The sequence below is a fragment of the Lactuca saligna genome, chromosome 4 (genome assembly GCF_052625555.1).
Source record: "Lactuca saligna cultivar CGN05327 chromosome 4, ASM5262555v1, whole genome shotgun sequence".
Lineage (NCBI taxonomy): Eukaryota > Viridiplantae > Streptophyta > Magnoliopsida > Asterales > Asteraceae > Lactuca > Lactuca saligna.
In genome coordinates, this window is record NC_136420.1 from 128,435,117 (window position 1) to 128,454,646 (window position 19,530).

The 19,530-nt window shown below is 36.3% G+C and overlaps 1 non-coding gene across 1 annotated transcript; it reads left to right on the forward strand.

Annotated features, from left to right (window-relative positions):
- The first annotated feature begins 16,016 nt into the window (after positions 1-16,016).
- On the forward strand, positions 16,017-16,122 carry LOC145044401 (U6 spliceosomal RNA). The gene has a single exon (XR_013681355.1). It is a non-coding gene; the product is annotated as a U6 spliceosomal RNA (small nuclear RNA).
- The last annotated feature ends 3,408 nt before the right edge of the window (positions 16,123-19,530 follow it).

Here is a 19,530-nt window from a genome sequence, read left to right on the forward strand (position 1 = left end):
GCTCCCAGAAAGACTTGGGGGTTTGGCGCACAAGAAATTCTTATACATACGCCCATCCCTGTTTATTTCGCTTTTCGGGTCATTCCTTTCTATCACTGGGGGTTCTACTCGTCCAACCGTCCTACTATAGTTACCTCCCTCCGAATGCCCTCCATTCACTTCAGGATCTTCCACTTGAAGTGACACTTCCTCACGATTCTGTTGGAGTAATCTCCTTGTCTCCTCCACTTGGCGATCCAACATCATCTATATTATCGCTTGCTGATGTGTGTAAAATGAACTAGTTTTATCCCTACTTTTTATTAATAATTTGAGCACACAAAGGCAGTGAACCTGTCTTTAAGTGGTATAGATTGATAAATAAGGTATCGAACTCAGGGAATGGAAAATTAAACTAATAACTAATTTTAACTAAAACAAATAATAAAAGTAAAGGGTTTTTCTCTAGTTTTGCAAGACTAGAAACTTAGACAAACTAAATTAACTAATTAACTAAAGCAACAACTATTCACCAAATTTGATAAAGATGTTTCCATTTAGGTTCAACCAATTCACTCCTATGGTTATTTAAGTTTAAGATAGATTAATTGCTATTGGTTACCAATTATAATAGTTAGGTTCATATTCATTACTCCTAACCCTTAGACAATTAACTAATTTAAGCGTTGATCAAGTGTTTAAACTAATTAATTCCCTAGATTAATTATTTGGATTAAATAAGATTTGTAATGGTCAATTAAGTTATTAATTCAATTAACCTCTTGTTGATGGTTTCTCAAACAAGCTCACACATTAATCTTCCTATTTTCTTATTAATCTTAGTTTCATAATCATTACTTCTAAGCATATGGTTTAGCATTCACATAGACATATGAGGTTAACAATTAAGTGACGTTCATGCAACCTAATTGCCTTCCAATTAACAGAAAATAGTAGTGATTAATACATAAGGTTCTTTAACAAACTTAATTTAATAAATCACCAAAAGACAATTAATCAATAATCAATAATCAAACCATAGGAGTTCTTTGGTATTCCCCAAACAGAAACAAAAACGAATTTAGCTCATAATTGCAGTAGAAACATACATAAAAACAAAGTTTACTAAAGCAAACATGTTCAATTCCTAAGTCTAAGTGGTAGAATTAACCTAATTGCTTGAATTCTTCCAAATAGTGAAGCCTAGGGTTCCTTAGCGCCTTTTGAATCTCTTAGTCGCAGCTAAACCTTCAAAAATCGCCAGGAGTCCCTTCCCATGAGATAAGGATTCGTGTTTTATAGATATCCCAAAACAGGGTGTACTCTGTGAGTAGCAGAATCAACTCGCCGAGTAGATCCATACTTATCCGTCTTGAATCAGCAGTCGTATTTATCTTCTGGAATATCCTCGTGTACTCGCCGAGTAGGGTCGATCTACTCTTCAATCTTCAATTGCTTTCCTTTTCTCCTTTTTGCTTCCAAGCATATCTTTTGGACTGAAAACACAATTCACAACATTTTAAGTACCTTTTGTCCACATTATTCACATAATTAATCAAAAATAACTAAGAATATATGCTAAATAATTAACTAATTATGCACATATCAAAATACCCCACACTTGACTTTTGCTTGCCCCCAAGCAAAACTAAATTTTAAACATATTAAAATCACATGTAATAACTCCATTCCAACCCAGCCATTATGCCAAGACCGCAACACATGCATTTGTGTCTAAAATTTCCTAAAAACCCCCCATACTTCAAATACTCACAATCCTCATAAACATTCGCCCACTCACCCCGAACTATGCTCATTTTATGCAACCCTCCGAATCCATCCTCGGAAAATCTCTTTACCCTCAAGGTATTTTTAATTGAGCAACCCAAGCACACATATTCTAGAATTACAACTTTTTGATACCACTATGGAGCTCTTTGAATTCTTCACTTTCTTGATATTTGATCTTTGATATCTTTGAATTCAACTTGTATTGACTTTTGGTATCTTCAACTTTTTGGATTTCTTGGAATTTTGATCTTTAGATCTTCACTTCATTTTCTCCAAAATTCCTATAACTTTTTCTAGTAATTTTTTTTTCATGTATTTCTCAAAAAAAAAAAATCTCTCACTCAAATCCCTACATGCTTAAGCAGGGGCGCTCAATCTCAACCTTTATTGGCTAATGATAAAAACTTTCCTGGATACATTTCAGGTTTAGGCTGCTAAACATATTGCATCCCTCAGGCTGAGCAAGGTCGTGTTTTTGTCTCATGATTTCACTGAAATAAGGAAGCTACAAATGCACTAGAACGTATATAGGCTCAACTAAACATTTGAGTTTTCATGCAATTATTAACACAATTCTAATATGGAATCCTAATTGTTTTTTTACCAAAGTTTTCTAATGTAAGACCTAAACATTTTTCGGTATGCAACAATTTTTTAAAAATTAGCTTAAATTAAGATTCTAAGTGTTCTAAGATGTGACTAACCCCCTACCCCACACTTATTTTATGCAATGCCCTCATTGCATATTATTACAACTAAAAATGCAAATAGAGAGAAAGTTGGAACAAACTCCCCTGGGGTAGCAGTCGCTAGGTTGACACTCTCTCTTCAACTCCTTCTTCTAGTGACTTTAACCATGGGAACAGCTCATCCATGGCATGGGCGTCATACGTCTCGTGTGGTTGATAGCTCGAAAAACGCCAAGGAAAAGGGTTGTTGAACAATCTTCAGTAGTAATTCATAAAGAGTATATGAATGGTGCAGAAAAATTAGCCAGAGCAATTCAGAAACTCCTCCTGCAGCAGGCTACTCGGCGAGTAGCCGTGACGACTCGGCGAGTAGAACTCGATGGCAAAGCAGTTCGTGTAAAAGCAGATGTACTCGCCGAGTAGTGTTAGTGCACTCGGCGAGTAGGGCGTATATTTCCATAATTCCTTGAACCGCTGTATCTCTTTACTTCGGTGTTGACATGGAAATATAAATGTACTCTCACGCGAATTTCCTAAGCAGCAACACTCCATAAGACTCTTGACTCGTACAAACTCAATCCTAGGAACAAGACTCCATAATCACTCATAAAGACTCTCATTCCTCTCTTGACCCTTCCTAATTAGCATGCTTCCTAGCTTCAATACCTGAAAAGAAAACTAAAAGTAACACTAATATTTCAACCACATAGCCAAATCCAACATGTCCACAATTGTCTTAAAACAAACATCATAAATAAAACAAAACAAAACAAAACAAAATCTTCAATCTTCCTCTTCCATTCCGGCTCCTCCAGCTCCACTACCTCCTTCTCCACCCCTTCTTCGCATCCTCTCGTCCCAATCCATAATATACGGGTAGCCGGGTCCAGGTCGCGGGGCAATGTGCATTTGTTGGAATAGATACTCGAAGGATTGATTGGTGTAATTAACCCCTCGCCCAATATCATCCAAGTAGTGTCGGCACTCCACTTGGTTCCAACCCTCGTTATCCTCCACCGGAATAATCGGTGGGTCTTCCCGTACCCGCTCGCTCCTTGGCCTAACCCGCCTTCCCGGCTCCTCGGGGACCGCCGACTCATCCTCATTCGGGATAGTAAAGGAATCACCAAAATTTTCAACTATCCGAGCCCTCCTATAAAGTGCAGTGTTGAACGGAGGAGGGTGGATAATCTTTAGCGCTTGAGCTTGCGGCAAATCCAAGATCCCAAATGATTTCGCAAGCCGAGTAATGAACATGCCCCCATTTATCTTCGAGTTTATCTTCTCCTTGGCCGCCCCCTCTGCAAGAAATTTAGCAATGCAGTACGGAAGGTTGCAGAAGACGTCGGGAGTGATGATACTCCACAAGTAAAAGATATCAAGGGTGGGAACTTTGTCCCCATCCTTCCGCATGTTGATCGTGCTTGCAACGAACCAGTGAATGAGCCGGTGGATCGGAGAACGGATATGACCTTCTTGAGCAGTGGAAGGTATGTACACTCGGTTAGCAATTGTACTCCACCATGTCGATGCCACCACCTCCTCGGGAAGTTCTTTGTAGGTATTCTCCAAGAAGGCTTCAAAGTAATCCGGCATCGCCATGTCTTGATCGTAGATGCCCAACCGCCAAGAGAACTCAACCATGCTGCATTGTCACAGCTCCCCACCCAAAGAAAACGAGATCGTGTTAGGATTGTAAAACTCACTACCACCTCGGAATGAGATGGTAGCGAAGAATTCCCAGCACAACTCCGCGTATACCGGCTCTTGGATCTTGAACAATTGCAACCAACCATCACAAGTGATGTTGGCATAACCCAAGTTACAATCTTTCACCAAATATGGGGTGAGTTCCTCTTCGAAGCCAACATTGCCCATCCATCCCCAATCCACTGCATTCGGTAGGTGGATTTCTTTCTGTCGAAGTGCTTCCAACCTGTTTAGGGCTCGAGTTTTGGATGATTTGGAGGTGATTTGTTGAAAGGCTAACCATGGCATATCACCATGGCTTCCCCCACGTGAGGATTGACCTCTTCTTGCCATGCTATCTGCATACACATATCAAAAACATAGCAACAAACAACACCCAGTAATTGAAACAGGAAAATTTATGATCTAATTGTGACCTACTCGCCGAGTACACGAACCTACTCGGCGAGTAGTATGAACTTCTTGACAGATCGAGATCAGATCTGTGTAATCTGTGCAATAGTCCAAATTGTTCATAGGGTTTTGTTATAATTACTTTTCTAACCATAAATCTTGAAGAAATTACTCCTAACAACATCTAATTCATGACTAAATCAAAACCCTAGAAATTGGGAAAAACTCCCCAAATCCGAAATCACATCAAATATGGGTAAATCTGTGACAAAGATTGAACCTTCCATGAAATTAAAGGGTAAAGATGTTACCTTGTTGCTTGAATGAAGAGAAAAGAGTAGAAATTTGGAGAGTTCTTGAAAAATGCTTAAGGAGGCGGCTGAGAGGAAGTGCTCGGCGAGTGTTGGGATGAATTGGTGAATAATAACATTTTTTTTACAGGTTTTATTTTACTGGGTTTGAACTGGCAACTCGCCGAGTAGGATGGATCTACTCGCCGAGTAGACACGCGTGTTATCAACTTAAGGCTGCAATCAGGCATTTACTCGCCGAGTATAGTTGATATAGTCGCCGAGTAGATGTCACAGGTTGAAAATTTTTGTAATTTTGCGAATTTTAATGTATCAATTCATTTGTTTAGCCCCTCCACCCCACACTTAAAGCAGAGATTGTCCTCAAGCACTTAGAAACATAGAATAAACGAAGAAGAGTGAAAAAAAATGAAAAATAAAGAAAAGGAAAGAAAATGCAAACTTGAAACTCGGGTTGCCTCCCGAGAAGCGCTTCTTTTTGTGCGATTCTTTAGCTGGACTCCCAACTTAATAAACTTCTAATAAATTCGATGCCCATCCATCCATTGCATTAAATATTTTCCTTGGACCAATTTGTAAAATTTGGCTCTTTGCTTCAAAAATTGGCCAAACGAGCTTGAATTCATAAAACCCAAGAATCTTGACAAGGGTTGTAACCGGCTGGATACTAATCAAAAATGGATCGTGCCTCAGAACTTTCTCCAAAGTTGGAGTCGTCACCCCACGCTTCGAAACACAAATCGGAAGAACAGGGGGCCACGTCGTGGTAATGGTCAAACCACAACTTGGTTCCTGCAACTCAGGTTTTTCTTGTTCTTCATATGACCCTTCTGCTAGCAATCTTTCCAGCTCCTCCAAGTCTCTTTCTGGATTAAATTCTTCATCTTGTAACTCAGATGTCCCTTCTGTGTTGGGCAAGATGTTATCTAACCATCTTCCAAATTTCTTCAAATCTTCATCTGAGTCATACTCCTCATCTCCTTGCTCAATTTCCTGTACTACATCCTCAAGAAAAGCATCAAAAGCATCGAGATTTGGAAAATACATCATAAATAAAAATTAAAATCAAAATTAAACTATAAAAAAATTAATCAATAAAAAAAATAACAATTAGCAAATAAAATTAATCAATAAAAAAAAAGATTGTAAAAATAAAGAAAATCTACTGCTGAGTAAACTGCTACTCGCCGAGTAGGTGCGATTGCACTCGGCGAGTATCAGTGATATTTCAAAAAAAAATTCTAAGTTTTAAACTAACTAAAACAGATACTAAAACCTAATTACTAATTACTAAATTGCAATAAATGAACTTTATGCAAGTAAACTCACACAAAGGATCGAAAAAAATTAGGAATTAGCTTAATTATTTAGAACCGTTCCCCGGCAACGGCGCCAAAAACTTGATGTGTGTAAAACCAACTAGTTTATCCCTACTTTTTATTAATAATTTGAGCACACAAAGGCAGTGAACCTGTCTTTAAGTGGTATAGATTGATAAATAAGGTATCGAACTCAGGGAATGGAAAATTAAACTAATAACTAATTTTAACTAAAACAAATAATAAAAGTAAAGGGTTTTTCTCTAGTTTTGCAAGACTAGAAACTTAGACAAACTAAATTAACTAATTAACTAAAGCAACAACTATTCACCAAATTTGATAAAGATGTTTCCATTTAGGTTCAACCAATTCACTCCTATGGTTATTTAAGTTTAAGATAGATTAATTGCTATTGGTTACCAATTATAATAGTTAGGTTCATATTCATTACTCCTAACCCTTAGACAATTAACTAATTTAAGCGTTGATCAAGTGTTTAAACTAATTAATTCCCTAGATTAATTATTTGGATTAAATAAGATTTGTAATGGTCAATTAAGTTATTAATTCAATTAACCTCTTGTTGATGGTTTCTCAAACAAGCTCACACATTAATCTTCCTATTTTCTTATTAATCTTAGTTTCATAATCATTACTTCTAAGCATATGGTTTAGCATTCACATAGACATATGAGGTTAACAATTAAGTGATGTTCATGCAACCTAATTGCCTTCCAATTAACAGAAAATAGTAGTGATTAATACATAAGGTTCTTTAACAAACTTAATTTAATAAATCACCAAAAGACAATTAATCAATAATCAATAATCAAACCATAGGAGTTCTTTGGTATTCCCCAAACAGAAACAAAAATGAATTTAGCTCATAATTGTAGTAGAAACATACATAAAAACAAAGTTTACTAAAGCAAACATGTTCAATTCCTAAGTCTAAGTGGTAGAATTAACCTAATTGCTTGAATTCTTCCAAATAGTGAAGCCTAGGGTTCCTTAGCGCCTTCTGAATCTCTTAGTTGCAGCTAAACCTTCAAAAATCGCCAGGAGTCCCTTCCCATGAGATAAGGATTCGTGTTTTATAGATATCCCAAAACAGGGTGTACTCGGCGAGTAGCAGAATCAACTCGCCGAGTAGATCCATACTTATCCGTCTTGAATCAGCAGTCGTATTTATCTTCTGGAATATCCTGGTGTACTCGCCGAGTAGGGTCGATCTACTCTTCAATCTTCAATTGCTTTCCTTTTCTCCTTTTTGCTTCCAAGCATATCTTTTGGACTGAAAACACAATTCACAACATTTTAAGTACCTTTTGTCCACATTATTCACATAATTAATCAAAAATAACTAAGAATATATGCTAAATAATTAACTAATTATGCACATATCACTTGCACCCCATCCATCATCATTGGCTCTAGTGTTGCTGCTACAACAGGTGCTTGCTCAACCACAGGTGGTTGACTCCTGTCTTCACTCACATTTCTAACTCCACTTCTAGTTCTTACCATTTTTGATCTACACACCAAATAAGGTGAATTCAGATCCTCAATCACGATAGATAATTAAATCATCCTTATTGCTCCAAAACGTTTACCTGCTAGTTCTAATATCGTAGCCGTACGCTTAGAATCCTAAACACATAAGGTCTCCAGATCCGGTCGGCAACAGACCATAGATCTGAACAAATAATAGCATCAATATAGTTATCACACAAAACATTTAGCACATAAAAGCATTTTAGGCATCATTCCTAAAATAAACTAGTGCTTGTGTCAATTTAGGTGTACTACCTAACATATTTTAGACACTCTCTTCACAATCATTACTTAGCATTCTAAGTTCAAGTCTAGAAATTTTCTACAATTTCCTAGTTCGCTTAAACTAATGCTCTAATACCAACTGTGACATCCCCATTTTCACGGCCAGAAAAGACCAATTTGTTTATGCTTCGTTTTATAAAATCAGAGTAATCTTTTAAAGAAAACGGTTGCGGAATTTGTTCCCGAAACAAAATATGATAATAACTTATCAAAACATTTCTCAAAGAGAATGTATTTTCATTTAATACTAAAACCTCGGGATGTCCTGTTCCGATACAAACATATAAGCATAAATAGAACTTACATTCAATTACACTAATGATTTATATCTCCTTTAAATCTCTCTGTGAAATATGTCTTCATTTCGATACCTGTGATACAAAGAAATCTGAGTGGGTCAGGCTTGGGAGCCTGGTGAGAATATAGGGTTTTCATCCCACAATGTTATATCATATATTTATAAATATAGAACATTCAAACTTGTACGATTTCACCATATAAAGGCAACTCTTATCCCACCCCATCGATCCTCACAATGATACGATCTAAACTCTCGTATGTAAAATTTTCCTCCTTACCTGATCCCTACTCACGGATCTAAAACTATCCTCTTCACTGATCCATACTCACGGATCTAAAACTAACCTTTTTCACCTGATCCATACTCACGGATCTAAAACTAACCTCCTGATCTGATCCATACTCCCGGATCAATAATTGTGTCCAATCCATACTCCCGGAATAAGGACAATTAACTATACCCTAATCCTGATCTGATCCATACTCCCAGATCAATAACTGTGCCCAATCCATACTCCTGGACTAGGGACAATTAACTTAGTCTTAATCCATACTCCCGGACTAATAACAAGTTTTATCTATTTACCTGATCCATACTCCCAGATCTAAAACTAACCTCTTGGTCTAATCCATACTCCGCTGAATAACTAGATCAACAACAACAACATCAGGGCCTCTCATCTGTTTATCACACATCAACTATCTATCCATGTTCTGCCCAACATATTAGTAAATAACAATATATATTTTTATACATAGTTTAAAACCTATATAGCATTCTCATTCAATACCTATTCCACATAACAGATGAGGCACACCCACATAACACGTATTTCATAGAGAATAAATCAAATCTATGAGATAGAAGAAAGTGAATATACATTCACACACATAACAACCAAATTATACACGTAACACGTATTTCATATAAAATACTTCATAATTATGCGTTAGAAGAAAGTAACCACACACTCACTTGATTAGAAAATGATCGGACAGCACTACGACTTGTAGAAGTAGTATTCTTCGGTAGATCTGGAAGATCTTTACAAAAACCGGGCTCCTCGCAGGCAGAGCTTCAGCTCGGGAATTTCACTTCTCGGGATCTTCGGGGCCTCAGGACTTGCTTCAGGGCTCGGGAATGATACTGGGGCTTCGAGATAATTCTTGCACGAAAAACGATGCAAAAACGCGAGAAAAAGAGAAGAAATGAACAAAGAAGTCGGTTGCCCTTGACACCCTTTTATAGGGAACTGGAAACCCATTTACGTTGGGCATAATGGGGATAAGAACGCTGACTCCCCCCCCCCCCCCCCCCCCCTTTGGATAATATCGGATATTTTTAATTAAATTTAAATACCGAAATTATTAAATAAACTTCAAAAATTCATATCTTTCTCATACAAACTCCATTTTCGACGTTCTTTATATCTCCGCGTAGGTGAGACTAAGCTCTACAACTTTCGTTTAGACTCCGTTGGCTAATTTTGAATTTATTTTTATTATTTATTTTTAGTAGGCCGGAACAGGAAAACTCCGTTATAAAATCATAACTTCTTTATCCGACGTCCGTTTTTGCCTATCTTTTCATCGTTTCACTACAATTAACGAGATCTTCGATTCTCATTTAGATTGTTTCGGCTAAAAACCACTCGATCTCAAATCGAGTATTCGGGTTGCATACTAATAAGTCGAAACTTAGAAAAATCATAACTTCCTCATACAAAGTCAGATTTGGACGTTGTTTTTATGCACACTTATGGTTTAACGCACTCTACGACTTTCGTTTATATTGCTAAGGCTAAATATCACTCTAACGTAAATTCACTTTTTACGTCATTCAGCGTCGTGCCGGTTCTGCCGCGAAACTTCGACAGGTCATAACTTCTTCGTTATAACTCGGATTTCGGCGTTCTTTATATGCACGGAAACCTTGTAACATATACTATAAATTAGTTAAGATTATTCATTATAAATAATATTTCATCAAAAATTCATTTTTGACACCTATCGTCTCTAAATTGACTAGCCCGGATCTACGGGCGTTACACCCATTTCGGTCCAACATATGCTAAGCCCAAAGATTGGCCCAAACCGAGGCCCAAATGTCGCAAAGCCCAAAGTATGAGGGTACGCTGAGTGTACTCTTCTGTACGCTACACGTACAACTTGCATGGCTTGTATGCTGCGCGTACTGGTGTGTACGCCCAGTGTACTACTATGTTAAGCCATTTTCTTCAAAGCCTCTTAATCCCTTAAGACACTAAGTCCAAATTATAGATCTGAGTCCAATGATTCGGCTTAACCCATAAAGTCGGTTACTTGGTGGCTTCAACCCACTAAGTGAGATCAAACTTCGAAAATAACAACTAACTTCATGGAAATGGCTAGATCTCATGCATGGTTACAAATACGCTCTAAAGATTGAAACTTTACTGCTTATGGGACACATTTATCTCTAAGGGTGCCAACCCTAACTCCAAATACGAAGTTGCACCCTAAAAATCCATTCTATAGACCTAAAAAGGTCGAAAGCTCCATAAACCTGGATCTAAACATTATGAGGAAAGTTGGAAGCTTTATACCTCCTGTTGGTGCCAAAAGGTGAGGTAATCTCAGATCCTTGAGCTCAAGATACTCAAGTTCTTCTTCTCAAACTTCTTTTTTCTTCTTCCAAGCTCTACTTCAACAAAAAAAAGCTTCAAAAGGCCAAACACACACAAGAATGGAGTAAGAGAGGGTAGTTAGGGTTTCTAAGGGTGAGGGGTTGGTAAGGACGCTAGGGTTTTAGAATTTTCTCACGTATGTTGCACGTACTTCTTGGTATATTGCGTGTATGTGCATGTGTTCCTCATATCCAATGCGTCTCTACACCCCGCGTACACCAAGGCTACGCCTAACATACGACTAATAGGTGACCCAAGTCCTCAACCCACTTGCTAAAGGTCTACGCCATTAGTCCTTCTATATACAATTAGCCTAACAGTTAATTAACAATATTTAATAATTATTACCTCAAATGACGATCGTTACATACCAATGCTCATCACTACCAACAAAACACTTTACAACTGCAACCACTATCTTCATTCACTGCCATCGTGTCCCAAAAGCTTTTGCTCTTCATCCCTCTATGTCCCTCCATATAAGGAACCCTAGATATAAAGAAACACTGCCTCCACGAATGTTTTTTAACACCAAAGGTTACATACGCCATCACTATTTTTCCCCACAGCCTTCACAAACCATAAACCATCACATCGCTTCTCTGTTCTCCCCTAATTTGGTTTATCCTGCTTCCCTCTCATTCTGTTGTTTGATGACCACGACTTCCACTTACAACAACGATGACCATCATCTTCACACTCTCCAGAAGGCCACCACTATTGTCTTTATGCTCCTTCTTTCTCTTCACTACAACAACCACGACATTCAACATCATTCATCGCCATCTATAGAAGCTCACCAACTTATGTTCCTCTCTCTATCACTCAACATACAAGATTTTATAAGACGGATTTTTGTTTCAAGCTCTCTCTCTCTCTCTCTCTATATATATATATATATATATATATATATATATATATATATATATATATATATATATATAAACCACCATTATTAGAATTTGAGGAAAATGGGGGAAGGGGAGCTTGAGGAATTAAGCTTGATTTATAGTGGATTTTTGCGGATTCTTGAGGAATTTGGGTGCTGAGGACACGTCGTAACAAGGAAAATTTGGATCTATATTGCTATCGGGAAGGATCTGGAAGATACTTCCATACGTTTCCCTTTGAGACCACTATTGGGTTTCTTTCCCAAGACCACCACTTCTAGGCTTTCCACCTCCTCCTTATAGCCTTACCAGTTGCCCATTCTTACCATCATCGCTTCCTGTGTAGACACCATAATCACCATTCTCCTTGAATGAGAAGTTTCCTCTTACCGATAATCTTTTATTTCCTTTCTAACATTTTTTTCCATTTTCTCGGTGACAATCCTTTCACCTCCGTCGAGAAAGCTCGTTTCTCCCATGGAGGGGCAAAGCCAAATTAAGACAAACTCGTTCTCCATCTTATTCTCATACAACACACTTAGAAGTCCACCTTGTTGACGTCTCCTTACTAGCCGCCTACTACTTGCAGGCTTTCTCCAAAACTCTCTGGTCACCTACTTTCCTGCATGTGAGGCTTCAAAGATGGGTTTGCTTCTCTTTTAAATCATACGATGTAGCTTTTTGTCTCATTCACACACCGCCTCAACTAACAGTTGAGTCGCTCTTTATTTTTCAACATCGTTTCCCTTTGCCACCACATCTGCTTCGTTTTCTGGCCCCATATCACCACCTCATGTTCTCTCTCTCTCTCTCTCTCTCTCTCATGCTCTCTGCAAGTAATCCCTTCCAAACACCTTCTTTGTTTAATGACACTTGTGGTTGGCTTGAAGCACCCCAAAATGACTCTCTCTTGATGGAACACGTCGTACACCTAGTAGTGGTGTTTCCTCAAAAGTTGGTTGCCACGGCTTACAAGCCATTTTAATTTTACGCCAACTCTCTTTCATTGTGGTGGCTTAGTCATCATCTCTCACTTCCTCTCGATCACACATGTCTTTCCTTGGATTTAGATGTAATCGAAGGGTCCCTTGTTTTATTCATGTCTTCTTAATTTTTGTCTAAGGACATCCACAATGCATTGAACTTCATAGAGTTTAATGGATTGTCACATCATCTTTCTGCAATCAATACAACTCTATCATTTTTTTCCTACAGTACATCAAACTCTATAAAATTCAATAGAATGTTATAAAATATAATTTATAGTAAATATTTAAGAATTAAAAACTTTCCTTTTCCCATTGAAAAGTTCAGTGACCATTAAACTCCAAATCTATTGAATGCTAAGGTGTCATCTCACAATGGTAGAGTTTCATTGAATGACACATACACTTGCCACTCATTCAACTAGGGGTAAACATGGTGCGGTTCGGTGCGGTTTTCGGACAAAACCGAACCGAAAACCGCAACTTCGGTTTTTTGAAGTTTAGAAACCGCACCATTCGGTTTTTATGCGGTTCCGTTTTTGTGGTTTATTTGCATTTTTGTGCGGTTCAGTTTTTTTGCGGTTTTTTGTCGTTTTTTTTTGTGTGTTGCATTTTTACTAAAACTCATGTAACTTAGCGACTTACTTTGACTCGAATGAGAAATGCTAATCATTTCTTGAGAAACTTTGTATAGAGATGAGGAGCGCCAGATTTTTCATCCTCATCAATGTGAGACTCCTAAAAAATATGGGTTAAAATCCAGACTTAACTCTCTTATATAAAAGGTGAGAATGGTGAAGGTTTTATCTTAAAGGCAATGTAGGATGCTCTTATGAGTATTGGCGATAAACCGATACCACCACCTCTTGGTTTAAAATCAAGTGACATTACCACTCATTCAATATGTTTCTAATGGTTGAATATAATATGAATTAATATAATATTTGTTTCACAGATACATGCAATAATATTAATTAATGTATTAATAATAATGATACTATTATCACTAGTACTACTCATATTTGAATGTTAAAAAATGTCATAAATATTATTTGTTCTTCTAAATATTAACGAATGTATGCTTGAAAATATATAATCATTCTCTGATGAGATAGATATTTATATATATTTAAATTTTAACTGTCACGTGTTCTTCGTTCTTACAAATATCAACACTTATATATATATATATATATATATATATATATATATATATATATATATATATATATATATATATATATATATATACACACACACACACACACACATACATGGTGTGGTTCAGTTTTTGCAAGACTAAAAACTGCACCGTCGGTTTTTATTTTGATTTTGGTTTATGTGGTTTTTTCGGTTAGTTCGGTTTGTGATTCGGTTTTTGCTCGTCTCTACATCTAACATTGAGCTCACCATTATTCAACTTCCATTGAGCATTGTGGATGCTCTAAATGCATGCCTTCATTTTACTCTTTATAAAATTATTTGAACTTCTCAAAGGGACATTCTCGATTCTTATCTCTCATGCCTCTCTCTTGCAGGTTGACTGAAGATCCCATAATCCATATATGTTTTTGAGAAATGGTAAGAAGATTATTTCTAATTAAAGGTGATTCCGTTTGGTTTTAATTTTTTTAATTGAAACTCTTACCGCCCTCTACTCCCGACAATACATGGCAGTAAATAGTAATTAGTTTTATAGATTCACTACAAGAAAAATCATAAATAGCTATGGAAACTTACTATGGAATCAAAATTCGTTGCTATTTTACTACGGAATGTGCTACAAACCGACTTGTAGCTATTTTGCTACATAAATAGTTACGGAATTGCATTATGTAGCTAAATCTTAAGTAGCTATGTAAAATTGTTACAAAATCTAAATTTATAATTATTTTACTACGGAATATGACACAAAATGATTGGTTGTAACTAATTTGCTACGGAAATGGCTACGGAGTTGCATTTCATAGCTAAATCTTGAATAGTTGCTACGGAATTAAAATTCATAGCTAGTTTACTACAAATAATGCTACAAATTTTTTTGTTGTAGCTAGTTTTTTATGAAACTTATTACAAAATCCATATATGTAACTAGTTGGCTACAAAATAAAAATATGTAGCTAGTTAGCTATGAAATTTGGATCCGTAGCTATTTTGCTAGGAAAATTTGCTACAAAATAAAATTTTGTTGCTAAATGATTATGGAACTTGTTACAAAAAGGTGAATTTGCAAAATAGCTATGAAATCAAAATCCATAGGTATTTGGCTACGGAAAATTACATAGTCTAGTTACGAAATATATTTCCGTAGCAAAATATATAAGATTATTGAAAAAAATATATTAAAAATACACAATTATCTTTGAAAACTCAACAACAAAAATAATATCATTCTTAATTGTTTTGAAAATTTAATTATAATATAATCTCTACATAATAAATATTCTGTAATTTTTAAATTTTGATGACATAAATTTGCTAATTTTCGTATAATAATATTATCCCCATATTTTTTTAAGCTTTGAAAATTATTACCCCTAAATCAAAATTTATTTACCCTCACCCTTGTACCAGCTTTTTCTAAAAAAAATAATTTATTTTATTTTGGTTTTTTAGTAAAAAAAATAAAAGAGTGAATCATGTTTGTTTCAATGTTTTATTATCCCTTTACTATTGTGGTCCAAATGTTTCAGTAGATGTTGCAAATTGACACGTTCTTTTCATTTTTCTCAATTCGAAACATAATTAATAAAACACAATGTACAGTAATTTAAGGATAATGATTTAGGAGGGTAATAAGGTTTTCAGTTTGTCCGTATTAGGTCACTAAGGTTTTTTTTGTGCGTATTAGATCAATATGGTTGTTATTACCGTTTAGAAATAGTCATTTTACCGATTTTAACGGGTAAAAATGACTATTTCTAAATGGTAATAACAGTCATATTGGTCCAATACGCACAAAAAAAACCTTAGTGACCTAATACGGACAAACTGGAAACCTTATTACCCTCCAAAGTCATTAACACTAATTATAAAGACATTGAGAATATATGACTATCAACAGTAAACTACTTCATTTAGAACTCGCGTTGTCCCATATAACATGCTACTCCTCTATATAACGAATCTCTTCATCTATAGTCGTCCCTTTGGGGACATCCGATAAAATTGGAACGATATAGAGAAGATTAGCATGGCCCCTGCGCAAGGACGACAGACATAAATCGAGAAATGGTCCAAAAAATTTTTTAACCCTTCGTCATCTTCTCTGGAACCCTAATTCCCTTTTCAAATGCTAATAGAGTTCAATTTCAATTCTTACGTTTCAGTAGTGCATCTACTGAAGTCATGATCAGACAACATGTGGATTCTATGGTCAAATTGATCTTCTTGTTGATGTCTTCAACCATTTGTGGCAAGTAAGGGTGATCTTTCTTTCTATAAAGTCTCCTTTAAGTTTTTTTTTTTTTTTTTACTTTTCCTGTCATTAAGTTTCATGTTTTATAAACTTCCGTTTATGTGTTGTATATAGTATGTATGTATTTGTTTATATGCTGATTTTTTTTATTCATTTTGCAACTTCAGTTTCTTAGTTCATGTTGTGGTTTTGCTTTTTATAAAATAATTGATAATAGACATCCTCTGCAAGTCCCTGTTGGTTTTACATTTCCATTCGTTATCAAATGTAGACATTGATGAGAGGTATCAAAGTGAGATTGTTTTTGTACATATAGATGTATTCATGTAAACATTTAAATGACAAAAAAGAAGTTATTGATAAAAATGTTGCATATTTATGTAAAGAAGATCATCTGTAACACCGAAAATTTTCAAAACAAAATTTTCAATTTTGATAAAACATAATTCCATTGATATTCATTAAACAACCATTTTAATTATCCAAACAAGACAATACAAAATCCCAAGATCATGATATCAAGCTCCGAATGTGTGTGTGTACGGATCAAGCCGGCGCCTTCCCGCGGTCGTCGCTAGTACCTGAAACAATAACATCAACACTGTAAGCACAAGGCTTAGTGAGTTCCCCAAAATACTACATATAACACATATTAGCCACTCGAGGCTATAACTCTGTGGGTCCGTGCACCCAAACTCTGTGAACCCTCAGGTTCTAACTCTGTGAACCTTCCGGTTCTAACTTTGTAAACATGCACAACATCAAACACATAGAAGTAATGCAGTACAACACATAACATACATAGCATACAAATACTCTATCACATAACTCTGGTTACCTACTCAAGGTAAAGTATAGTGAGAAGACTCACCTCGCGTGTCTCGGTAAATCGTAAATCTGAAATCGCTAATCACTCGACCTGTCGAGCTGTCGTCCCCCTATAGCACAATACACCTCTAATTAACACTTTCCCCACTAGGGTTGACCACACTATAACAAGTCAATCTAGGTCAACGCTGGTCAACGGTCAACGGTCAACTTTGACCGAACTCGGCGAGTACCCAGGCGACTCGGCGAGTATGGGCGTGTTCACCAATTTCCCTGGAATCCTCCCTTGACACGTCGAGCATTCCCTCAACTCGACGAGTTCCACCTGGCACGAGTTGTGGGGCCACCACAACTCAACTCGCCGAGTCTCAAGAACAACTCGGCGAGTCTAGTTAGACTCAGTCCACCTGTCCATTCTGACTCCCCCTTGACTCACTGAGTCCACCTTTCCCAACTCGGCGAGGCCACTCACAGAGTGGTCGGGCAACATTCATGCTACTCGCCGAGTCTGTTCTTCGGACTCGGCGAGTCCATGCCATGCACTGACTCAATCTTGCTCTAAAGGTCAGATCCAGTTCATTAATCCATAGATCCAGTCCCTCCAAGCTCATTTAGCACGTAAAGTTACAATCTTGATGCACATACAACCTTTGTATGACCATATATGATGTTTATGACTCAAATACTACAACACAAGGCCAAAGACTCTATTGTCACTCATAAAGCTTGATGAGTGAGGCTCTCTGGACCTCTATGGATCCAGATCCATGGCCTCAACTCAAAGAGGGAACCAATGGGCATCAAATCATCCCATAAATGACCACCACAAGCCCTAAATTGCATCATGCTTCACTAAACAGAAAATGGTCCGAGATAATACCTCTAGGGTGATGCTCTAAGCTCCAAATCCACGAAATAGCAACCTCCTTTGCTTCCTCTTGCCTAGGGTCTCCTTCTTCTTGCTAGATAACACACACAAGATCAAGAATGGTTCCTTTCTCTTCACAAATAGCTCAAGAACACAAGGGTCACTCACTGAGGGTTGGGTGAGCACAAATGACGGCCATAAGACCCTTTAAATAGGCCTCAAACCCGGAGATTTAGGGTTTCATTACACAGCGCAGACTCGCCGAGTCCAGGCGCGCACCATTGTTCAATTCCGCGTCTCTACTCGGCGAGTCTGAGCTCCAACTCGCCGAGTCCCTCTCACAATAAGATAAAAATTAGATTTACAAGATACCTGGTAAAATCCGGATGTTACATCATCAATCATATGAGTTTTTGGAATTAGAAGTTCTGGAAGGGTTGTGAGATAAGTTTAAATGGAATCAACTATTTTCCGTCAAACAAATCAGTCACATTGATTAGTAAACATGTTTTCTAAATAAATAGGGTTAATGACTTAGGAGGGTAATAAGGTTTTCAGTTTTTCTGTATTAGGTCACTAAGGTTTTTTTGTGCTTAATAGACCAATATGGTTGTTATTACCATTTAGAAATAGTCATTTTACCGGTTAAAACCGGTAAAATGAATATTTCTAAACGGTAATAACAATTATATTGGTCTAATACGCATAAAAAAAAACCTTAGTGACCTAATACGGACAAACTGGAAACCTTATTACCCTCCTAAGTCATTATCCCCGTAATTTATGCAAAACATCACACAAGCTATTTTCTAAACGAAATAACATATTATACATAAAAATGCCGAAGCTAGCAAAAAGTTTATATTTTATGACAATTCACTTCATGAGGAGTCATTTAATTTAATTATTATACTAGTGGTAAATATTTTGCAATTTTTAATATATATATATATATATATATATATATATATATATATATATATATATATATATATATATATATATATATATATATATATATATAATCTATTTATGAAGGAATACCAACGGTATATTTCACTAAAAAATGTTAAATAGATAAATAAAAAAATAAAAATAAAAAGCTAACGAGAATAAAACAATGAGAAGATGCATAAGTAGTGAAAACTTTTTGTGAATTTCTATGAAAAATTCTTAAAACCAAAACAATATAAACCGAATTTCAATATATGAAAAATGTTTAATATATATTTTTAATGTTTTATTTTCTTTCTCAAAACAATATAAAAATTACCCATACAACCAAATCATACGCATTAAAACAACATTCAAATTTTATATATAATATAAGAAATTTTGACGATCATTAGTCTTATTAAGGGCAAGTCATTAAGGGCAAATGGGTCTTTCTTTACCCAAATAAGTCTTCTTCCCCAAATCAGATCAAATTGTCAATTGCATCATGGATCACATTCCTCTTTCCTCAGATCACTTACGCCATTATCGATCGGAGCTCCTTTCACTCTCATTTGCTTTGTCGGTCGTCGCTTGCTCCGTCAACCAG